General features: G+C 36.8%; 2 long non-coding RNA genes across 2 annotated transcripts; both read right to left on the bottom strand.

The window, feature by feature from the left end:
- Positions 1-1,834: 1,834 nt before the first annotated feature.
- Positions 1,835-3,400, bottom strand: LOC309482540. Its single transcript, XR_014200291.1, has 3 exons — positions 3,322-3,400; positions 2,973-3,133; positions 1,835-1,912 (listed from the first exon to the last, which is right to left on the bottom strand). It is a non-coding gene; the product is annotated as an uncharacterized lncRNA (long non-coding RNA).
- Positions 3,401-8,648: 5,248 nt separating this feature from the next.
- LOC309497793 lies at positions 8,649-12,425 on the bottom strand. The gene is made up of 3 exons (XR_014205713.1): positions 12,355-12,425; positions 9,290-9,486; positions 8,649-8,768 (listed from the first exon to the last, which is right to left on the bottom strand). It is a non-coding gene; the product is annotated as an uncharacterized lncRNA (long non-coding RNA).
- Between the last annotated feature and the right edge of the window lie 13,876 nt (positions 12,426-26,301).

Raw genomic sequence — 26,301 nt, 5'->3', positions numbered from 1 at the left:
TCAGCAATGTTATGGGGCTTCTTTGATTTGGCAATTAGCTCTGCTACTAAGAAGCTTGCCTCCAGAGCTTTATCAGACACACGCACACATGACATCATTTGTTGGTTCTGTTTAACATTTTGTGCTTTTAGTCGCTTGAAGTATTCTATGTCTTTGCTGGTTAAACCGTGGTGTTTCGTGTCTAAATGTCTCTTCAGCTTACTCGGTACCATTGCTGCATTTGATAGCTTTTCCCTGCAGACGAGGCATTCAGGCGTGGGACAGCTAGCATCTCCGATCCATGTAAAACCGTAAGCCAGGTAGCTTTCAGAGTACTGTCTAGTTTTATTTTTTTTGGGTGGTGGTGGTCCCAGGTTGATGTCCGTCGGTCTTCTTGGCTGTGACATTTCTGCTTTTCTTTTGTTTAAACCTATAAATTTATCCATATTTGCCCTGTCCTGTCAATCTGCGTGAAATATAGGCTAAAATTGAGCGCGCACCACTACAAAGGGCGGAGCGAGCGGACCGAGAACAGTCCAATTAGCGGTAAATAAACATTTCAACTTTAAATGTATGAAATATATCAGTGTTTTTTCGCTTATTCATTTTTGTTTGGACATGCATATGTTGGTGTTTTGATATGATTTTAAAATATGCTGTAAACAGGGTTAGCCTATTGCATTTTTCATTAGGCTAGTTTTTATTTTTATTTCGTTTTGACTTTTTGTTTTCAAATTCAGTTTAGTTTTAATTCGTTTTTAAAGTGGGTTTGCTAGTTTAGTTTATTTTTTATTTTTTGAAAATGCTTAGTTTTCGTTTAGTTTTTATTAGTTTTAGTGTTAGTTAAGTGTTTTTTTTTTTATTTGGGTTATTTGTCAGGGGCAAGATTCAAAAAGACATAATGACATAACATTATTTAATATTTGAATCACAGCTTATATAGTGTTTTGACATCGACAACCACAACCAAAAAGTGCATTTTACCTCAAACTTGCGACTAGTTAACTTTCTAAAGAAGGCGCAATCGCTTCTCGGGTCGACAATAACACACTGACAAAATTATATTCAGAATTGAAAATATTTTTATACCACTTTTTAATGTGTGATTGTGTAAAGGTGTTCACGAGATAGAGATACCAACCTTTCGCGAACTTGCTTGCTTTCAACGTCGAACGAACACTCGTTCTCATGGAGACGCGGTGTGCACGGAGGGGAGGGGTTGTGTATGTGTGTGTGTGTGTGCGCGCGCGCGCATGTGAGAGACGCATGAGTGACAGAGACGAGAGCAGGGAAAGGAAATGCAGTTGAACGAATACTCTGCGTGTTTTAAATAGCGTTTGTGTAAATCGCTTTTGCGTTCGTTTTCGTTAACGATTATAACCTTGGCTGTAAAAGGTTATTATATGGTACGATTATTTTAGGCTGTTTAAATTGGAAAATAAAGCTGAGATTCTGCGGCACCCCTAGCCAGTTGTCACGGCACCCCAGGGTGCCGCGGCACCCACTTTGGGAACCACTGATCTAGAGGACCAGATTTGCAGGGCTGGGAGACGTGTGTAAAATACATTTGACGAGTAAACCACCAATCCAGATGAGTACTACAAAATGTCAAGTTATTATCCAGTGTCCTTTTAAAAAAAACTTAACAAAAAACAACCTCATCATGCACATGTGCCATGAAAAACAGAAGACAAACTTGCATTACTGTAATATTCATTTATATGCAGACTTGTTTTTATAACTAATATTTGCAATAGGAAGTTTTCTATCCAAGCTTTTATGCAATTGAATGAACAATTGTGAACAAGTCATGTATTTCAATTCAGGTAACAGGTAACATAGAAAACAGGTAAAATAGAAACTTAGCAAGACCGGTGAGGATGAAGGCCAGGTGAGAAAAAAAAGTGGAAGAGTGACTGCACTTCTGATAATCCTGCAAGAAATGATAAGCACAAATCAATCAGAGGCAAAACATACAACTAATAATCAAAAAAACCTAACTCATATTATCAACATCTTTTTAGGGGAATTATTTTTACCTATGGTATCCACCTTATTTTTCACGGAAGAGTGGGCATGGCCATGAAATGTGTCATTTATGTAAGAGATAGTGTAGAGCGAGGCGGTTGTTATAGCGAATACAACCCCGACAGGCTGATCAGGACCCCGACGCGAAGCGGATCTTGAATCAGCCTGAAGGGGTTGTATTCGCTATAACAACCGCCTCGCTCTACATTATCCCACTTATTACATGGCTACCTACCAAATAAATCAATAATTTGACACAAAATATTGATTTAAAAAGGAGTTTATTGATTTAAAAACGATTGTATTGCTTCCGCTAAAGAAAATAGTCCATTCCGTCTCTACGGTTAGAATCCTGCGTCCATAGCAACCCTCCGTTTTTCATGGCAACGGTGTGTTATCCTTAGCAGCGGTCTGTTATCAAGAAATAACACACCCCATTCTATATTAGAATTCAACCAAGCCATGTAATAAATGTGCTTATGGTGTAATCCGCTTACAGTTATTTCTAGCTGTACAAAAAAAGCTTGTTATGCTTCTTGATATTGCAAACTGGTATTTCTTACCCTATTATTTTGAATTTGTCATAATTGTAAACACTAGTCTGTAGCATACATATTTTTATAATTTACAGCACTTTGTTATTCATCTCGTTATTTCCTTATAGCGGCTAAAGTCTCGCACATTCTCAGAAAATAGCTTACTTCGCTTCAAAGTTGAAAAATAAGGTGGATATACTGCTTGCATGTTGTGTGATGTTACAATTATAATATAAAAAATAATTATTTTACTTATACAAGGCATATTTGTTAAATGGAAACTGTGAAGGGAACATAATTACATTTATTTTGAAAAATGTATGGTTTATAGTCATTTCCACCCTTTTTGGATTTTTCTAAATACAGATTCAGACACAAATCATTTCTACAGATATGGGCTATGCTGCACATCCCTAATATTACTCTTACCTTAATGATTTTGCCAATCGTATTCCGCAAAGTCCCTGATGAAAGATACAACATGCGGATTCAAGGCCATGGACTTCCTCTGGACAACTTTCCCGCTCTTTTTGCTCACCTGAAACTGTGATGTGCATTTTGAATTTTCAGGATTTATCCTGACAAGAAACCTGTAAATACAAAATATTTTCCAACTGAATCAAGAGTGAACACAATATGTAGCATCATCTGTAATAAGTCACATCGCAATAGGGGATAAGCTCTAAACCATCACTTATGCAAAAGCCCATCGGTGTTAGTAATATAAATCAATTTGAAAGAAAAGTGTATGAAAAAAGTGAAAAAAAGGACTATTTACCTCTGGATGAACTCCAGAGTTGAAGCTGCCTCTTCTTGGTACTCTATATTGAACACATAAAATGATCCAAAGAGGACAGCTAGGGCAGAGGTGAAGTCAAGCTGGAGGTGACTTGACTCTATGACCACCTTCCCCTCCAAACTCAGCATCCATTTTTTTGGAACCAGAATGGAATCTCCTGAAAAACATATTTCTGTATCACACTTACAGTTTTTTTGGATTGCTTAAGCACAATTTTCAAAACAGGGCCCGTGTTTTCAAAACACTACACACAATTAGCACAACCACACACCCAATTAGCAAAACACTACAGATCCTTTGCATAATTAAACACTCTTGTAAAAACTATACACTTCTGTTTAAAAACCACACTTTGTTACCATATGAAACACACACGTTTCACATTACTATACTCTGTTTGCACGAGTTACACTCTGCTGTGATAAACCTAAAACACTTTTAGCACTTCTACTTCCCTATGATTAGAGTAGGCTACCATCAACAAAGTACAAATATAATGTAAATTCACCAAACACTACACAAGACCAATGTTGCAGACTGAAGAAACTCATTTATTTCTCAACACGCCCAAAATGTTGACATGGAGATTCATAATACTGTAACAAAATGTCACTTTACGTATTGTACTGCAAGTTTACTGTAAAAAAAAAAAAATAAAACTAGACATTGTCTCTTCGCCTAGCTGGATCTGGCCAGAGAATTTCATCAACATCGCAGGCAATGTTGTCATTAGCAAGACACCTTGGAAAGAAACGTCTTGAATGACGAATCCATCCTTGCATTGCTGCTACCTCCATCTGGTCACAGGCCTCCTCCATGGCTTGGATGAGGGGTACCTCAGCCTGGAGACGGAGATCATATACCTTCCACCGCCATGCCGAGAAAAACTCTTCTATAGGGTTGAGGAATGGAGAGTATGGTGGAAGATATAGTACGGTGAAATGTGGATGTTGCTGAAACCAGTTCTGAACCAGAGCAGAGCGGTGGAAAGACACATTGTCCCAGACAACAATGTATTGCATATGATCGATTTGATTTGCTGCTGTTATGTTGTGCAATTGGTCCAAGAATGTAAGTATGAGTGCTGTGTTGTAAGGGCCCATATGGGCATGGCGGTGGAGGACCCCATTCTGTGTAATGGCTGCACAGAGTGTTATATTACCCCCACGTTGCCCTGGGACATTGACTATAGCCCTGTGGCCAATGATGTTTCTTCCCCTCCTTCGTGTTCTCGTCAGGTGGAACCCAGCCTCATCTACGTAAATGAACTCATGCTGGATCTCTTCTCCATCCATTCGTAAAACTCTCTGAAGAACAGTGTCAGGCAAAATTGTGTAGTTCAGTGTAGATCTACAGTAGTATACATATTACAGTACAGTAAAAGATTATGAGACAGTATGCAAGATCACACTGCTAAAGTGAATACATACCTCTGCATAATCATGCCGCAGTCGTTTCACCCTTTCAGAATTGCGCTCGAAAGGCACTCGATAAATTTGCTTCATTTGAATATGGTTTTTTTTTAGGATGCGTGCCAGTGTTGATGTTGAGACCTGATGGATATCGTTGAAAGTGGCATGGTTATTGACAATGTTAGCTTGGAGCTGATTGAGTGTTATAGCATTGTTGGCCAAAACCATGTTTACTATCTCCCTCTCTTGCTGCTCTGTGAACATAGGAGGCCTTCCCCCTTGTCGTTCCTGACCCTCAATCCTATGTAGAAAAAAAAAAACAGTATACAATAGTACAGTAATTTCACAGGAAAAGGTAACAGAAGTGCTGAGTGCATAGAATACAGTACAAATACCTATTTTCCAGTCGAAATGTTCTTATCACACTTGCCACTGTGTATCGGGTTAGATTTGGCTGTACTCGCAGTCCAGCCTCCCTCAGCGTCAGGCCGTGGTTGACGACGTGGTCAACCAGTGTTGCGCGGATCTCATTTGTCAGATTCGGTCCTCTTTGAGCACCTTCTTGTCTTCCTCTTCCTCTTCCTCTACCTCCAGCATGGCCTCCATCTCTTCCTCTTCCTCTGTTGATTCCTCCTCTGTTGATTCCTCTTCCTACCCTTCCTCCTCCTCGTCCTCCTCGTTCTCCTCGTTGTCCTCTTCGTTCTCCTCCTCGTCTTACTCTTTCTCTGACTCTTTCCATTGTGCTTGAAGACCGATGAACTCACCTGCTGCTTTTTATAGTGCTTATACACCTGATTGGTGTGTCTACAATTAAGCAAACAAGTGTTTGCACACCTGATGACTGTGTTGAACCAATTGGTTGGACGGTGCGGTAATTTGACAGGCAGTGCTTTGGTATTGCAAGGAAGTGACTTCATGATAGATTTTTGTGTGTAATGTATGTTAAGTGTGTTTAGTGTTTTGCAAATCACTGTGTGTAGAGTTTTGCAACAAGTGTGAGGTTGACAATGTGCTTATAGTTGTGCAAATATGGGCTGATGTTTTGCTTCTTGAGTGTAAGGTTTTGCTAATAGTGTACTACTTTTAATTTTAGTGTGTAAGCAATCCAAAAAAACTGTAATTGTTCACAAAAAGTAATTATATTTTATAGAAAGATAAATAAATAAACCTTGCATGCATATTGGTGTGAAGTCATCAAGAGTAAACAAAAATGTATTCATGTGTTTAGCTTAACTCTCACTACTCGCCTCCTTGGTATCTACTGCTACAGACTCTACAGGTGCTGGTCATAAAATTAGAATATCATCAAAAAGTTGATTTATTTCAGTAATTCCATTAAAAAAGTGAAACTTGTATATTATATAGACTCATTACATGCAAAGTGAGATATTTCAAGCCTTTATTTGTTATAATTTTGATGATTATGGCTTACAGCTTGTGAAAACCACAAAATCAAAATCTCAGAAAATTAGAATATTACATGAAATCACACAGTAATTACACAGTAATCCCATGGTCACTGAACCAGGTTTTGGTTATTTTGGCAGTGTGGGCCAGTGCAAATCCTGCTGGAAAATGAAGTCAGCATCTCCATAAATCTTGTCTGCTGAAGGAAGCATGAAGTGCTCTGAACATGTCCTGGTAGACGGCTGCGTTGAGTGGACAGCACAGTGGACCACACCAGCCGATGACATGGCTCCCCAAACCAACACAGACTGTGGAAACTTCACACTGGACTTCAAGCATCTTGGATTGTGTGCCTCTCCATTCTTCCTCCAGACTCTGGGACCTTGGTTTCCAAATGAGATGCAAAATTTGCTCTCATCAGAAAAGAGGACTTTGGTCCACTATGCTTTATTAAATCCAGAGTCAACGCAGGTGTCGACCAGGACATTTTTAGAGCACTTCATGCTTCCTTCATTTTCCAGCAGGATTTGCACCTGCCCACACTGCTAAAAGAACCAAAACCTGGTTCAATCACCATGGTATTACTGTGTAATTACTGTGTGATTTCATGTAATATTCTAATTTTCTGAGATTTTGATTTTGTGGTTTTCACAAGCTGTAAGCCATAATCATCAAAATTATAACAAATAAAGGCTTGAGATATCTCACTTTGCATGTAATGAGTCTATATAATATACAAGTTTCACTTTTTTAACGGAATTACTGAAATAAATCAACTTTTTGATGATATTCTAATTTTATGACCAGCACCTGTATATCAAAACATGGACAGATTCTCAGCTCTGTCTACCAGCCATTACTACCTGCTATACTTTCCTGTTGTCCGTACAACTATTAGGCCTAGTATTTGCTAAACGGAATCATACCTACCTGATATCCTCACTTGATGTGTAATCTATCAAATGCTGTTGTTGAACCAACGAAGTATAGTCTTGAGCGTCAATAAGGTTTGATTAAGCTTTTGTTTATGTATGCTGATCAATGTTTATATGTCAATAAGAGCAAAAATTAAATCTGTTCATCATATAAAGTTATCGTATCTCTTCAGGAGACTTTGTTCAAACTGCTCAATGGATTTATTCTTTGATGTCTTTATAAATCTTTCGTTAGTAGTGAAAGAAGTCACTCACTAGTCTAGTACATCTGTAAGACGGGTTCTGTAAACCCTAGTGATAGTGCAAGTCAAGTATAGGAATCTTACCCAGCAGAATTATCCTTGGTGTGCTGGGCAGGGAAAGCTGGGTCTCTGCATCTTCCTGTGTGGTAGTTACCTGTATGAAAAAGTCAACAAAAAGCAGAAAGAATCAGAGCTACGATCTGAGGTCACACATACTGGAAGGGCAAATAAAAGAACATTTATACTTCTGCACATTCAAAGGGATAGTTCGCCCAAAAATGAAAATTCTGTCATCATTTACTCACCCTCAAGTTACTCAAGTTGTTCCAAACCTAAATTAATGCATTTCTTCTGCTTAACACAAAAGAAAATATTTTGAAGAATATGGTTGCTGGTCCCCATTGACTGGAAAACAATACTATGGAACTCAGTGGGTACCAGCAAATCATATGCATATAGGTTTGGAACAACTGAAGGGCGAGTAAATGATAACAACATTTTCATTTTTGGATGATCTATCCCTATAAATAAGATTGTTTCATTTTGTTAGAAGAATAATATTTTTGGTCCTCAAAAATAAGATTATTTAATTTTGTTTCAAGTAATCTAAACACATTATTAGACACATCTAAACAGATTAGAGTGTTTCAATTTCCCAACAATGATTTACAAAGGAAAACCTAATTAAACATCTAAACAACATTTATGGTATGACAGTATCATAAAACAATTACTGTACTTACATCAGCGAGAAGAAAAAGTTAATCTTCTTTTTCTTTGAAGAATGCCATCATCACCAATATGGCAGCAAGGCCAGGATCCACATCTTCAGATACTCTTTCTGTGTCTGCGAGGACTGTCCTCACCTCTTTTCTCCAGCGCATTAACTGAGACTTGAAGAAATGGAGCACCCTTCTTCCTTTTCCAGAGATGGATTCCCTGAGTCTTGATTCTGGTTCAATGCCAGTAAGAGTGCTGACATGCTGGATCAGAAACCTCTTTATGAACAGGAAAGGCCAATCAGTCTTTAGTTGGTCAATGCATTCGATCTCCCTCATCAGTTCTGTCTTCGAAACAGTCTGGATATTGTTCAATGATGCTCATTGCAACATCAGCACACTGACTCAAAGTAGGATTTAAACAAATTTCCCTCATGGCATCAACAGTCACTCTGACCATGTGCCGCCTGTCTGTCTCTTCTGGTCTCTTCCTGAGTTCAAGACATGTTCTTAGACTTGGTCTGGTCTTGTCCCAAGGTACTTGGAATGTTGAAGGCCAGGTACTGTGCTGCACAGGGGTAGAGTGCTGATGTGGTAGTGTGAACTGCGTGCTTGAAGAGGCTTCTAACGTAGACACTGGTGTGAGAGTGAGTGTTATCATGTCAGATGCTCCTGAGTCCCTTAACAGATTGTTCTGTTGGCCTCTAATATCTAAAGAAAAACAAATATTAAGTGTAAACCTGCCACAGAAAACTAAAAAAAAGGTGGAGAAACGATATCTGTCAATTTCATAAGTGAAATTAACCATGTTGTTTATAACATTAGAACACATCTTTGTACATTTTTTCTTGGTTCAAATGTTACAGAAAACAGGGTTAATTTAACTTATTCTGTTACTGTTTTTTAACTGTTTACTGCTACTGTTTTTCTTTTTCCATATCTTTATTTTTATGATTTGATAATTAATAACTTATTCTCATGATATTTGACCAATATTATAACTCACAAAGTAAGCTATAGTCTATAGCTGAAAAATGTGAACAAAAAATGAAAATTTGGCATGCATCAATAGTGCAATGGGATACCGGGTATATACCAGGCTAAAATATTTATCCTATACTAAAATCCAAATTTTGTTCACTTTTAAGTCCTACATAGGATCTCTACATTGCGCAACAGCATGTTAAAGGTAGACTATTTATTTACACTATTTAGATTAACAAAATATTTACCTCTGTTGTTGCATCTTTGTAGTAGTTTTCTACAATCAACTATGGACAAGAGATGTCTGATGTCATCCTCTTTGATGTACATTAAGTCATCAATCTCCCTTACTCCCATTGAGGACAAGTCTTCAACTATAGTCTCCAAAGTCTTACTATCCAGATGAGGAAGGGTGCCTCTTATGATGTCCTCCATTACTTTCCACCTAGACAGACAGAATGATGGAGCACAGCAAGATCGAGATCAAACTTTCTATACACAGGCAATGGGTAATAGTCAGCAAGACCGTCGGCACATAAACAAACATATTGAGTCTCAAGGTCATACTGCAGGCAATGCACACCAAGGTCCAACACTGGCACTGATTGATGTTTCTCAGACACAAAATAAACCTTTTCCTGTTTGACTAATATTAGAACAATCTTACCTAGCACATAGCCACTATCATTGACATCAAGAACAACACTCATGCCCTTTTTGTATATTGTGCCTTTGTATGTCACAGTAGATGTTTCTATTGTGTTGTCTTTAGTCAAGCCCCTGCACCTTATAGCTTCCTGAATTGCTGCATTATACATTTGGGCATCAAATTCATTTGCCTGACCAACTTGGAGAATGGGAGGAAAAATATTCCCACTATGAAGATAGGCCTGCAACAGTTGGTGCCTTTCTGCTAAAGTAACACCAAGATTTTTGAAATTATGGAGCTTCCGAGCACACTGTTTAAAATATGTGTGTTTACTCTCGAAGCGCAACGTCCAGAGGCGAATAAGAGGACCAAATTTCAGTATGAGGTCAGGATAGTGGAGTAAGAAGTGGTGTTTTGGCTTGGCACGTGTGTCTGGAAAAAGAGCTACTCTAGACTGGAGATATTCCCTGATAATAATCTTGAGATATGCCACCTGGTTGACATGGATCTTAGGTGCACAAATCAGCTCTACTATTTCTCTGAGTTTAAGGCACAACTGCCAGGTTTTGTCTTCCAATGGGTTCTTGATCCGATTACCAACAAGAATAGGGAGGAGCCGCAATAAGCACCAGTTCTGGGCAGCACTACCTCCCAAGTTTAATCTATCTGACTTCACTTCACATGGCCGGCTACTAGCATCACTGCCGTGGAACTTCAGCTGAGATATGCTCCTATTCAACTGAACATATGAAAAAGGTTTCCCAACAGACACCAGGTTCTTGATATACATTGCAAGATCAGCTGACACAATCCCTTCAAACAGATCATGCCCCAGGCAAGGTGGGAGTCCTGGTTGACAGACATGAAAATGTTTCAGTCGGTTGAAAATTGATTCAAACTTCAGGCCTGCTATCATGACTTCCTGGCCCTTGGACAACTCCTCAAGACAGTTTGCATAGGTTTCTTTTGTCCTTAATGGACCAAGCTTTGTGGGCTCCCTTTCGAAACTTTCTCGATCTATAAGACAGTATTGACAAAAGTGTTTGCTTCTGCTGAAGTTTTCAGTGAACCCCCCAAGAGAATGTGACCCTAGGTTATCGCCTGCAATTGCTATCACTGTCCCCTGCAACGTTTCACCATTGTCTAACACAAAGCCAGATTCCTCAATCTCCCTTAGATCATTTACTAGGGGAGAAAATATTTTGTCAAGGCCAAAATGGTGGCTATCCACATCCCTGCAAAGCATTACCAACTGCATGGGGTCTATAGCAGATCTATTATGTGGCAGTATCTCACCCAATGTCAGGTATACAGCCAGAAGCTTGTGCTTCTTCTTGCCTGATCCAAGGGGGTTTGCAACCTCAAAAGCATCCTGATAAAGGATGATCGAGACAGAGGAAGGAACATTCTGCAAGAGGGTGTTCTCTCTACAGTTTCTACCATCATGCACATCCCCAAACACATGCGGATTTCCCAGAGGGTACATCTTTGTAGCGTTGTATTGTTCCCGGACTGATGGATGGCTCAGCAGTGCTTTAAGAGTGTCTTTAACTGGCACATACTGGCAGAAACGTTCCTTACCATTAGGATCAACACCAAGATAAACCTGAGTTGGCTCAACATAACAGAAATTGTTCTTGAAAAAGGTTTTTCTAGTTTGATCTGATCGAAACACACTCTCGTTGTACATCTTTAGTAAATTTTCTTTTGATAGCCCATCCACAATTTCATGTATTCTATCTCTTGGTATTTTAAGTTTTTCTAGTTCTTGACTGACTATAGTCAGTACATGTGCCATCCCATTTGTGTGTAGTTCTTGGAACTCTCCAATTAAAGCTGAGATTGTGGTGGCTGGCAAAAGCATCTTAGCTTGCATTCTAAGATAGAAGAGGGCCAAGTTTGTCATGAATACATCTCCGTCTACTTTGTTTGAGGAACTCTCCCCAACCTCAGCAATCTCTGCACTGTGGCCCCCATCATTCTCATCAACAGCATCAGGAGTACCGGTATCATCATCATTAGTCACACTATCTGCAGAGACCACTGGTGCAACTGAATGCTTTCTGCTCACATGCGAGAGGAAAGAAGACCTCACTCTGAAATTCTTTTTGCAATTTTCAAAAGGACATTGAATTTTCTTGCCATCTCTAATGTGCCATTTTAAATGTTCACATAAATTCGAAAAGTTTGTGGAAGTGAAATCACATCCCTCAGCATGGCAGGTCATATCAATACACCTGTGAGATCTGTTGACATCTGGTTTACGCTTGGAGTGGTTGCGATACATATGAACCTGAAGGGCAGTGGCAGTCCTAAAGCTACAAGGGCATGTGACAAGCCCACAAGAAAATCTAAAGTTGGCAAGATTCCTGTGTTCTTTTACATGCCTGATGAATACGGTAATAGTCTCTGCAGAGAAACAACACCGTTTGCAAGAGAAACCCATTTCTAAAGATGGAAATTCCCAAGTTCAATTGGTCTATTACCTAAATTGAAATGCCATCTAAAATGCCATGTATATTCATTTCAATTCAATTCTTAACAACTTGCAGATGGACAATAATCTGTTCAAAATTGCAGATTTAATAATAATCTGTTTAAAATGTTCTCAGTGGGTCAGTATTGGACCAAGGTATAGTATTTAGATAAATAGATTAGATTTACAATTCATCAATCGTCAAGATGGATAGGGGTCTTCTTAAATTGCAGATGGATAGGGGTCTTCTTAAATTGCAGATGGATAGGGGTCTTCTTAAATTGCAAAGCACACACCTGTGGACAAAGAGAACAGACAAGACAGTTAAAATACAGTCAAAAACATAGCCTACTGACAAATAATGTTTACATACAAACATCCAAATCCTAACTCTAAGCTCCACAGAAAAGTAGACCCTTGAATTTTGAATGATCCTCTCTTTTTTGAATGACCTTCAATGACAGAATATTTTAAGTAATTGTCGTCTTTTTAAGAAATACATCTTTATAATTATATATAGGGTTGGGTATCATTTGAATTTTATCAATTCAGATTCTGCTCATCGATTCCTATTCTCATCATTTCCCACCCAGTTTAAATTCCAATGTGGTAAACAAAACAACAAAATTTAAACATTTATAAATCAAACATACTTATTTTGTGCCATTAATTGCAGCTGAATTCCATAAATCAGCATAATTTTGGCTGAAATTGAAATGTCAATGCTAGCAATTTTACCTGTGGAATTGTGTGTGGAGTTTTTCGCGGTCAATTTGCACTGCTGTATTTAGATTTACAGTAACTGATAATTTCCCAGAATGCATTGAAAATCTACAGTAACATACTGTTAACTGTGTGCACAGTACATAACTGTTGAAAATACAAAAAAATACTGTGAAAGCAACAAAATCTACTGTAATTTACTGTACATAGGTTATACAGCAATAAACTGTTGAGAAAAACAGTATAATGCTGTGAAAACAACAGAAATCATTTACAGTGTATGAAGAGTTTGGTTTCAAAACGCGATAAATCAATTATGATTAATTTGAGTAATAGCCTATGTGTTTTCTTTAGTGGAAAGATGAAAACAACTATTTTTTGTTTCAAACTTTCACATAGCATATTTAGGTTATAATAACAAAAATTTCAAATCCAGATTTTGATTTTCAAATATTTATTATAAAAAAGGATTAGTTTCCCCCCAAAATGCAATAAATTCATGACACTTTTTTGCCAAAATGCGATTAATCCATTGAATCAATATAAAAGTTATTTTTCATATTTTAACTGTTAGGCCTACACAACAAAGTAAGTTGATCCACATATGACAGCCTCTGAACTTGGTCAATACTAATCTTATATAACTTTAGTTATATGGTACGGAAGCGTATTGCATTCACTTGAGGAAAAATAATCTACTCTGTTTTTCTGAATTAATGACTTAATTATCTCGTAATTCTGAGATAATTAACTCGTTAATTCAGAAAAACAGAACTAATTTTTTTTTATGAAAAATTATCTCATAATTCTGAGATAATTAAGTCATTAATTCAGAAAAACAGAGCAAAAACTTTTTATTCATGAAAAATTATCTCGTAATTCTGAGATAATTAACTCGTTAATTCAGAAAAACAGAGCAAAAACTTTTTTTTCATGAAAAATTATATTGTAATTCTGAGATAATTAACTCATTAATTCAGAAAAACAGAGTCGATTTTTTTTCCTCAAGTGAATGCAATATGCTTCTGTAATATGGCACTGAACTAAAAATAGCCGACATTAAATCACCATCGCTAAGAAATACCTCCTAAACTTTTTTACGGCAATCAGCTGTAAAATGGCTTGGTCCTGCTCGGTTTTCGTTGACTGAGTAAAACAATTGAAAGTTTTTCAAAATATCCCCTGGGGTCGTGTCAGCGTGACAGAAGTTTGATGCTGTCGTGTGAGAACAAGCAACAGTCGGCATTTTTCCTCCTCCCGCGTGCCTCATCTTCTTAATCTCCTCAAGTAGCCTAAATTATTAGATTTCGATGGCTTAGGTATAGCCTACGTTTCTACCCCACCGCAGAAACCACCACAGGGTCACCAATGCCGTCAAAAGTATATATATATATTTTTTTGTGGATCACAAAGTAGAAGGAAAACTAGGATGCCGGGTTTATTCAAAGCGCCGCCGTTACGGTTTACAAAGCGTGGAATGGTGCGCTCACTGTATCGCATTCTGCAGAGAAAGGGAAAATGAAAGGGAGAAAACATGACAGAATAACACGGCGGATATCGCATTTTACGTAAAATTAAAAATGGATTTTTCAACACCGACCAGATACAATACAGATTTTTGCGGGAACTATATATATATATATATATATATATAGTACCAGTCAAAAGTTTGGAAACAGTACTATTTTTTATGTTTTTGAAAGAAGTCTCTTATGCTCATCAAGCCTGCAGTTAAAAAAAAACAAAAAACAAAAAAAAAACAGTAATATTATGAAATATTATTACAATTTAAAATAATGGTTCTCTTTTTTAATATACTTTAAAATGCAATTTATTTTTTGTGATGCAAAGCTGAATTTTCATCAGCAAGTACCAGAGGTGGGAGACTCGAGTCATATGACTTGACTCGAGTCAGACTCATTGCAATTTTCTGGACTTGAGACTTACTTGACTAGATCTCTGAAAAGACTCGACTTGACTTTAGACTTGCTCCTTGTGACTTTAGACTTGACTCGGACTTGTGCCTATTTACTTGAAATGACTTGTGGAAAATAATTTTTTTCAATTATTGTTAATTTTTTTTATTTTTTTTTATGGAAACTCGTTTTCCCTCCTCTGCGGCTGTCAATCACTCTCCATTCAGTATTCAAACAGCGCGCACGCCTCTTCCGGTTGGATGCACGGTAAAACTCTCTCCAATATGATATATTCACAGTATAATGCATGATCTGTAGATAAAAGGCTGTGGATTTGCATAAAATGACTTTATTTTGTTGGAGTTTGTTGCTGTTTTTAAACGACTCACTACCGTGTGCTTGTTAGATCACACACATCACAAGGACTATGAATCGGCATCAAACGCACAATAACTGGAATTTAAAACTGTGAAACAAATGATCAATAAACTGTTGGACAGATATACACTAGGATTTGTGCGCTCGACATTTCTTCGCTTTGTGCCGTGAACTTTTAAATGCGCACTTGTGCAGCGCAGCCTATGAGCGCAGCGCTGCACACTGTGACTCCATGTTGCTTTGAGCACATCATTCTGCACCCGCGATGCGCATACAAGCTTTGTGCGCTCTGTTTTGAAGTGTTTCATATTATCATGGTTTTGCGCACTGAAAGATTATTAAAAGCCTATATTTTTTTATACCTAGCCTGCTCAATACATTTAAAATAAGCATAATTTAATTGTATATTATTTCTGTGTAGTGTAGGCTATATACACTTCTGAATTCTTGACATTAATATATAAATATAAAATTGTGAAATGTATGATTGCCTGATTGAATTTTATAAGAGTACTAATAGTAATTTGTTTTTATTAACGTTTAGTTTTGATAAAATTACTGTGCAGATTTTTTCAAGAATTACTTTTTGCTGCTGATTTATACACTCATTAAGTTTAATAAAAATACATAATACATTTATGTAATATTTAAAGGTGTTAATTGTAATCTTACACTGCAAAATAATAACTTAAAAAGGATTAAATTCATCACAATTATGTAAGTATCTGGAAATTTGCAGCGGGGCGAGGGCTTCGATAACCTCTCTCTTTTTTGACCATACATGTGTTTGCATCCCTGGACACTTATAGGTATTATTACTATATGTTGAGATGGGGGCATGTGACAATGTTCACTCCATGTTTACACAGATACATCAGGGTATTCATAGATAGAAATGATCCAGTTTAACAGCTGTAGTTCTGACTCCTCCTGAGAAGGGAACATCAGCACATTCTACTGTCTGAAAAACGTACAATATATGAAATTCCCAGATATATGTTCTTAGTTCTTTTTAAGCGTGTTCACGTTGGCCTACCGGTAATTGGATTAAATTGAAATTTTGAATGTTTTTGTTTAGTTTACACTTTCATAGGGGACATCACAGCAAAATAACTATATGTAGGGCTAGCACAAGATGGGAAAAGTTTTATTAATTCTTGTTTACTTGTGTTCATTTAATTTATTTTTATTTTAGTGCTTCTTAACGATATTTTATTTATTACACACAAGTTAATTTATTTATTTTTGTAACCCATCAGCCCTCTGTGTCTAAATAAGTAATAAAAGTCCCAGAGTTAAAAAATGTGTAAAACGAGCCTGTGTGTGACTTGGTATGACTTGATGACTAAGTTGCGACTTGACTTGACTTGACCCTTACAACAGAATGACTTGACTTGACTTTGACTTGCAATGTTAAGACTTGCATGGACTTGACTTGAGACTTGCATTTAGTGACCTACTCCCACCTCTGGCAAGTACTCCAGTCTTTGGTGTCGTATGATCCTTCAGAAATCATTCTAATATGCTGATTTATGATCAATGTTGGAAACAGTTGTGCTGCTTAATATTTTTTTATAACCTGAGATACTTTTTTCAGGATTATTTGATGAATAAAAAGTTAAAAAGAACTGTATTTATTTAGAATAGAAATCTTTTGTAACAATATACACTACCGTTCAAAAGTTTGGGAACAATAACTATTTTTTTTTAAAGAAATTAGTACTTTAATTCAACAAGGATGCGTTAAATTGATAAAAGGTGATGGTAACGATTTATATTGTTAGAAATGTTTTTATTTTGAATAAATGCTGTTTTTATGAATAAATGCTGTTAACGTTTTACTCATCAATGAATCCTCCTGAAAAAAGTATTCCAAAAAAATATATTAAACAGCACAACTGTTTCCATCATTGATAATAACTGAGTATCAAATCATCATATTAGAATGATTTCTGAAGGATCATAAGACACCAAAGACTGGAGTACTTGCTGATGAAAATTCAGCTTTGCATCACAAAAATAAATTACATTTTAAAGTATATTAAAAAAGAGAACCATTATTTTAAATTGTAATAATATTTCATAATATTACTGTTTTTTTTTTGTTTTTAGTTTTTTTAACTGCAGGCTTGATGAGCATAAGAGACTTCTTTCAAAAACATTAAAAATAGTACTGTTTCCAAACTTTTGACTGGTACTGTATATATATATATATATATATATTTCACGTTTTGGAACCAAACTCTTCATATATTTGCTGAGTAAGATGACATCATTGACACTATTTATAATCGCCCTCGTAGACTCATGTAAAAGATAATAATCGCCGAGCTATGTCGTAGGCTGTTATAGCCTAGGATATATATATAGGTATATAAGATTTCTAATATATATAGAATATATATATTAGTTGCCCCCTCATTTTAAGATGGACCCCCAAAAATAAAATTCTGGCTACGCCCCTGGTGTGTGTGTGTGTGTGTGTGTGTGTGTGTGTGTGTGTGTGTGTGTGTGTGTGTGTGGTTGATGCACACATTTGAATTGGCATGCGCTTGATGCATGTCTCATAAATCGTTTATTCGGTATGTTTTTCTGTGCACACAAACACACACACTGCACACACACACACACAAAGCATACAGCCATGCATATATACAGCTATACAGCGTGCGAGGACTGAACTGAGCTCTCGTTCGCGTCTGAATGGACAGATACTCACAACATTATGTCTAAATGTCAGTTTTGGAGAGCATTCACGTAAATGCAGTCGGATGTCTTTACAGAACATACAGTTGTGAGAATATCGGATGTGCATCAGTGCATTGGATCCGCGCATTCGGTTTTAAAGTGACAGTGCGTAATAAACCTAATGCCATTTGTGCCATTAATATTAATCAAACAACAAAAGAAAAAGAGAAAAACATTCACTGCTCTTTAATAGCTTTAATAAGGATTAATTATATGTAATTTATACAAATAAATATGTGTGCTTGAAATAATAAAGAATGATGTATGTAAGTTAAGAAGAAGGAAATAAAAGACTGCTCTACTTTAGGAGAATTGTTTTATTTAATTTTAAGATATTTTTTATGTTACAGCAGTTTAATCTTTGTCTGTATTGCATGTTCAAACTTTAAAAATTATTAATATTAACAGGTTATTAGATGTTTTCTCCGGGAGTATATAATGATTCATTTTTAGTTGACTAAATCTACTGTAGATTGGTAATGGTAAAAAAGAGCGGGTTGGGAAGAAAACAGAAAATAACATATCTGGAGCTGAATTGGCCCTTAGCAGGGAGTTTGATTGACAGGCGATCTGACCAATCATAATCCGCCATCTGCATCCGACAAAGCAGTCAGGAGAGTGGAGAGTTAGTAGATTAACGCTGGAGGACTTGAACTTGAATAACGGCGTGTGTACTGATGTCTTTCTGTGGTTAAAACAACATTCTTTCTGATGTTCATTAATGTTTATTTGATGACATAAATTAACTAGAAGGAAGAGATGATCGGTTCACAAGCAGCTTTAACTGAGGCTCTACAGCGATCTGTCAGACACATTAACGGTATTTATTTTTGAAATTTCGTTAAAAAATGACCAAATTTTAAAGTTGAGACGGTTTCATATTAAAAGTAACCTGATCTGTCCTGTCTGTCAGCACGTTGTCAGTGTCCTCTCTGCTCCGCAATATGTATGTTTCACTGCATAACAACATGGTGTGGCTGTTATGTGGTGTGGGGCCAGGGTGGGCCAAGCTTCTGATTGGGTGGGCCATACTATCAAGGAGAGAGTGTGTGTGTGCGCAAAAGGATAGTGAGAAACAAAGAGAAGATAACCTGACTCATGACAGGTTAGTCCTAGGGGGTTTCCAGCAGTTCTTTCAGACTGCAAGGGCAGCTCGGCTTCCCCTATAATGTCCAAAAAATTAATGGTCAAATATGTACTATTGTGTTAACATTTTATTGACTAAAAATGCGTTAGAACATGTTCATCTCAAAGATGAGTTGTCCCGCCCATGGACGCTCAGCGACTCTGGGAGTGAATGAGGAGTGGGCTGGCCTGGACCCCGGGCTTCTGCGTGATGATTGGAGGGTCTGTCGAAAGGCTGCGTCTCCTTTTGATTGACAGAGATTTCATACAATAAAAAGTCGCTGCCGATGAAGCTGTTCGAGCTCAGTCCCATCACAGACTTTGCAAGTGTAGTGTTGAAAACTTTTTCTTTGTCGAAGCAAGAAACCAGGAGACGTTGGGGATCACGTTCAAACAAAGTTATTCTTTATTGAGGACTTTGCGTTGACGCGGCTGCAGTTCTTCCCAAATCTCACTAACTTAACTTTACATGGTTTCTTTATAGGCATTTCAGTGGGCGGTGCTGAACTTACACACAGACTTAGGGATGACCACTACATACCTGAGAATTTACCTAACCTGAGAATAATTAAAATAAGGTCAAATGTGTTTAAAATTACGCACCATAAAACACAGGACACACACACAACTTTACATGTAGGAGATGGGGGTGGATAAACTTCAAGGGGCCGCTCACACCTCATAACACTACAGAAGTAGCTCCTGTATGTGGCCTCCCGGTGTAGCACCGGAACTAAATTATGCAACACAGATTATGGTAGGATAAAACACCAGCCATCTCCTATACACAAACATACACAATACACACCATCACTACGACAATCTTAGAACATCTCTACCTGGCATAGATCATAAGACTATCCAGGCCAAAATGATTCACATCTATAATACATCATTCACCTTCACACATATAGGACAAGGGAATAGAACGTGCATGGCTATGGTCACACATCAGTTGGTTTAAATTCACATATCAAATCTAATTGAGACCTATTATGTCCAGTCATTAGCATTGTTGCAAGTGTAACAGATACATAAAGTGTACTATTAAATATATGTATAGTTTATAAGAATTCCCACAAAATTGTTTTTCACATGCACCTGATATGATTGTCTAAGTGAGTTGAATACGTTTCACCTTTAATTGCTATGATGTCACCATGAACCTACATAATTTCCTGTTTTGCCGCCTCCTCTTCCTCTTGGCATTGTTAATGCACTGAAGAGGTGAGGTTATTTTGGGCTCCTGTTAATCTGAATTAATCGTTATTTTAATCATTGCTTTTATGTTTATATCTTCACTATGTGTATTATATTATTTCACTTATCTGTGTGGTTATTTTGATCATTGTACTCAATTTAATATATATTTTTGACTTGTCTATATGTGTATAGATGAAAGCACATGGTGATCTAAATGTACATCACATTTGTTTTATAGACCATACTAAAGGGTGATTTACTCAGAGGGTATATTTTCTGTTTATATATCAGATTTCAGAGAGTAAAACCCAGTGAAACTGCCACCTGTTGTCCCGTGTCTGTCTTCACAACGCAGAAAAGTGATTTTATAACTGGTGTCGCGAGCCACCAGTTACACAAACCAGGAGGGCCCACTAGTTTCCAACAAATGACTAATGACAATAAAAAAATAATCGAAACAAAACAGTTAAATTTAAAATGCAGGCATTTATATTGGTCAACTAACAATTCCTAGTCAGACCTGCATTATTGAGTGTGACTTAGTCTGTACATCAAATGCACAGAGGATGATTACAAAAGTTAAACCAGAGAATTTAAATCTCTGTTTCTATACATTTCATTATCTAATTGAACGTATTAAAACCTTAGGTTTCATTAATGATTTGCACCTAAAACAACTAATGTAGACAATTTTATAATTATGAAATTGTGGATTTCCATGTTTAATTATGTGATATACTCTAATTAAGCATACCGCTAGTAAATATACTAGTTATGGTGACTTTCTGCTACCCTTCCTTGATTTATCCAGACCAAGTCTAAATTCCACTACCAGATCACTGTGGTAGTGAAGAATTTGATGATCAAATTACACCTGCTCACTAAATATATGATTCTGAAAAAGAGACCTTATTTACCACTCGCACTTTTGAGTTTCGCACTTTTGAGTACATCATGTCTTGTTATTTTGTGTTCTTGTGTTTATCCAATAACTTTTTTTCTCATCTTACAATAACCACACATACATCAGTGTTCAATTATTGCATGGTAATTCAGAAGTTGTTCAGGTGTCTTCACACGCAATGGAGCGTCATCAGTGAAATAATTCCTTCAACGATAGAGTTCTGACCTGCCCGGCAAACCAAACCTTCTGCTTAAAGGTGACCGAGGACTTTTCAAAGGGTCAGTTAAACATCCTAGGCAGAACACAGATGTTTCCGCAAAGCGTTATAATGACACTTTACACTGACACTTTCTGATCATGCTGACCAATGCAAACAGAAATTCCACAGACTGAATACCACCGCAACCAAGTGCAGGTGGAAGCAAACCCGGCCAAGAGTGTCATGTGACACCCTACCCAGCTGCTGCAGCATCCACGCATTCTGCCATGCTTTAATTTTAATGTCCAACCTGTCAGTGCCGGCCCGAGCCTTTTGGGGGCCCTAAGCAGAATTTGATTCGGGGGCCCCCTCCAACCACACGGAGTCACCTGTTTGACGATTATTGACACAAATGTCACGCTATAATGTTACATTATAAATGAATACAATGAGGTTATGTATTAATACAAAATAAATACTTAATAAAAAATAGATAGGCCTACTTAAATAAAAAGTTTTAACTTTTTTTAACTTCTTTACTCTTTTACTAACTCTTTGAAACTCCTGAAAACAAACTGTCACAAAACATATTAAATAAATTATTCGCAAAATATCCTCCAACGTTTTGCAACACTTTGCAGTTTGAATGATGTCTTGTATGAACATGACTGAGTATGTTTTTATGTTTACACTGTTCAATTGCGCCCGCGCCTCACACTCACACACACACACACACACACCACAACATATTCCAGAATTGTAATCTTGACATCGCAGCCTGTTCATTATAGCCGTAATAAAATATAATAATAAAATAGTCAACCTAACATATAATAATTGCACTGCTCTGTTTAAATAGTCAGTAATACAATTCGTACATTCAGTCAGTATAAGCACCCCTGCACTGTGATGTTTCCAGCAACATTTTTGCGCGTGTGAAGAGGATGATTTTTTCCCGTCGATATTGGAACGTGAGTGAAGTACAAAGCCTATAATAAAGAATAGTTTAGCATCCAAATACATCGCGAATGTTGAAACATTTTGATGCTAATGAGAGAGAAAAGTGAGCCCAACACCGCTTACTTTCACTTTCACTTTAAATTATTTTGTTTAGACTTGTTTATAGTTATTTTTTATTCTTGTTCTTTTCTGAATATGATTAAATTCAAAGGCTAAATCATTGATTTAAATGTAAATCATCAATCATTTATCAAATCAAATTTTTGTGACATGGCTTAACATTACCGTGACTTTGCGCACGAATTGTCTATGAGGTTATGCGCATGACTCAAACACTGGCAGACACAGCAGCAGTTGTAGGCAGGAATATTGATCAGACTGAAATCAGAATTTTCTTGTCTTGAATTAGTCATTAATTCATTTATTTATGTCACTTGTTTAATTGTTTAATTAATATGTAAAAAAAAAAAAAAAAAACTCGATAGCAGCCGCTTAGTTCGCTTATGCCTCGGGCCGGCTCTGCAACCTGTCTTAATGCTGTTATTTCAGGTGACTACTGGATTCCTTCACCTATCAACTAACACTGCAAACTAGAGGTGTCAGCCATATGAACACTCTGAAAATAACACTGAAAATGTGGAATCAGGAAAATGTCCAAAAATGTCCCCTTAGGGGGCCGATCTAAATATGTCCCAAGGGGCCAGGGGCCGGCTGTAAGAACTGATTTTCCTGTATCACATATGATGTATCTTGTGAATCTATTGTGTTTTCTTTTCATGTTAGGTATCATTATAAATGTCGATTGGTAAAATGGTCTTAATTTCATTGCATTCATTGGTTGTATGAGAAAGATTGAAACCTTGAGAAAATTCTGTTCCCTTTCAGTCGAGAATGTCAGACGTAGTCGACATCGACTGAATGGGATCACGCTAGGGAGCCAATTCTCTTCGAGCATGCGAGCACAAGCCAATGAAATTTGATTTGCATCTCACACACTCCGCCCCGCTTGGCTTAATGGATCAGCTGATATGTGATGTAGATATGCAAGTTGTTTGGCTGGCAGATTATATGACGCAGACTTATCAGCTTGTGCCTATTGGTTCTTGCTGTACTTTGGTCATTTACAATGCTGCCAATGACAATTGGGTGAGAGTAAACAATGCAATTTTTTTTTTTTTTTATATATATATATACTTTATTTTAAAGGATTTTTCAAGTAAAAACACAGAACAAACAACACTGGCTCGGACTACACACACACACACACACACACACAAAAAAAAAAACCTGTATATAAAAGTACATTAATAAAAAGCTGCACAACAGACTAGGTGCCCAGGAGGGATATGCAGCCTAGACCTTAGGGAAGTCTTTGGGGGCCGACTGAGCTGTTAACTTGTCCAAATACCCGAGAAATGGACCCCAAACAGCTTTTCAATAGAATCAGTCCTCAAAAGTTGAAGTCTTTCCATCTGTATGACAGAGATCATATCCATAATCCACATCTGGAAGGAAGGGGGTGAGGGTGACTTCCAGTTCTTAAGCACAAGTCTCTTAGCCACGACCATGCCCAGCATTAAGGACTGTTTCAATGCACCTGAAAGGCAAGAGGTGCGCTGTGAGAGGCCGAAGAAACAATGCTATTTAATATATAATTTCAATCCTATTTTAGTTTAAAGTGAATGGCTGATAATTCTGTTTTTCTTGTTTTCTTTGCAGCTTGCACAACTGATGATTTCATAAGAAAGTTATGAAGGCCTACAAGAGTCAGGGGAGCATGAGTAAGGCCTTCAAAATTGTAGGAGTGGATCGTAACACCCTGGCTCTGTCTGCTCCCCTGGCTGAAATTGCAATCGCTTGTCCAAAATTCTTAAAGAGCCCCCCTCCATTTAACCTCAAAAAAGAGAAGCTTTTACACTGAAAAAAAATTTGGAGTAGGATTTACTTGAAAAAAGCTAGGCAACTTTTTCCACTCAGAAAATGCTAGTAAATTTACAAAGATTTGCCAAGTAAAAACCTAAACATATTTATCAGTAGCTTTAATTAGAAATCTTTAAGTTAAATTTACTTGGAATATGGAATATGGAAAAAGTAAACTTTACTTAACCTAGTTAAGTGAAAGTAACAAAGAAAATAAGTAATTTTAACTTGGCTAGTAAAAGGTTGATTAATATTGATTTAGTTGAAAATTCCTTTGTATTACATTTCACTCAAACAATAATATTGAATTATACCAGTCATTTATAGAATGTGCTTTACTTAGATTATCTAAGTAATTTATACTACATCATGTTAGATGTTAAGCATCATGTGAATGCAAAGACCTCAATACTTGGTTGACAATACACAATGACGGTAACATTTAATGGATCATTTTTGTGTTTGAATGTGTCATTTTGAGATCAAATTTTTTGACACAAAATGGCAAGTTACTAATCCTGACAACAAAAGCAATGATAAAACAGTATACAGCTGGAAACCAGTGAAAAATGAACCTCATTAATTATTCAAGGTCCAGTGCATGATGGGAACCCCAGTATCAGAAAAGTTGAGTAATTTTTTCTTAATTTTGTTGAGTTGATATTTACGCTTTCATTTCTACTCGCTTGAATTAAGTACTGATATGGAATTTACTTAGTTTTTTTAATTCTTGCCAAAACTAACTTTTTCATGTAAATTACATTGTTTTTTTTTTCAGTAGTATTTACTTCACCAAAAAATCATTTTTTTTCAGTGTAGATTACTCAAAGCGTTGTGCAGAATCAATGACTCCAGAGGTCAGTACTAAAATTGAAGAGCTAAAAGCTAAAGGCAAGCTTCTACCAATCAAGTACAAATACAGATAAGCCCCTTATTGTTTAATTGTTTTATATTGGGGCTATTTTTTTATTTTATTACTTGTTTCAGAATCAGTATGTTAAAAGCCATGTTATTTCCGTTACGTTCTTTAAAAGCTTAACAATAAAGGTTTTGAATTGTAAAAATCTGCTCACATCTCATTCATTTCAATCAATGTATTGACAGACAGCTGGATAGAAAGGGTAAGTACACTTAAGGCTTGGGTATATTAAATTTTTCGCATTCCGCTTTATTTTTTTAACACTCAAATCACTCCTCCATGCACAGTCTGCACAAACACAAAAATCAGGCTGCACACAAATAGTGTATGCAGTGCTTGAAGTGGGGGGAAAAGGTGCTGGTACTCTCTTGCATTGGCAAATCATGACATTTGAGATTTCTAGTGAAAAACAAAACTCGGAGATATTGCTGGACCAACAACAATTTTTTGTTATTTGTGAACAACATAAATGTATTTAAACAAGTCGTGTCTGTGCGTGCATGCATGCGTGTGTGTGTGTGTGTGTGTGTGTGTGTGTGTGTGTGTGTGTGTGTGTGTGTGTGTGTGTGTGTGTGTGAAAATGGAATTACTCCAAGTCTGCAAGTCAAAAAATACATTTATGGTGAGATTACTACATTTTATTTAATTAAACGGTGGGATTAAATTTAATGGTGAGATAATTATTATTATATATTCATGTCAATCTGTGCTTATTTTGACCACGAAACATGTCACGAAATTTAATCTATTGATTCGTGTTCGTGAACACGAATTTCTCCTTTTTTTCGTGTCACTCAGCACGACTTTCAATCTAATGTATTTCAATGGGAAGTATATTTCGTGTCTGCACCACGTTTTTCTTTCTGCCAATCTGGAGCATTGCTTTTTTCTCATTTGTCATTATTTTTTTTTTAAACTTTACGCGCTACATTACTCGACATTTAATCAGACATTTTTTTGTCCTTGTTTTTATTGCTTTATATTCTGTAGGCTTCTCGTCATTGAATCGCCCGTGGTTCCTTTCTTCCAGTCTAAATATAGTAAATCTATTCAATTAACGAGACTGAAGAGTTCTGCTACGGCTATCGTTTCTAAATGTTGCTGTTTATTTTTTGAGAAATACCGTTTTTCCATTGGTTT

This window comes from Leuciscus leuciscus (genome assembly GCF_965113295.1).
Source record: "Leuciscus leuciscus genome assembly, chromosome: 1".
In the NCBI taxonomy this organism is placed as follows: Eukaryota; Metazoa; Chordata; class Actinopteri; order Cypriniformes; family Leuciscidae; genus Leuciscus; species Leuciscus leuciscus.
This window is presented reverse-complemented; position numbering and strand designations above follow the sequence as displayed.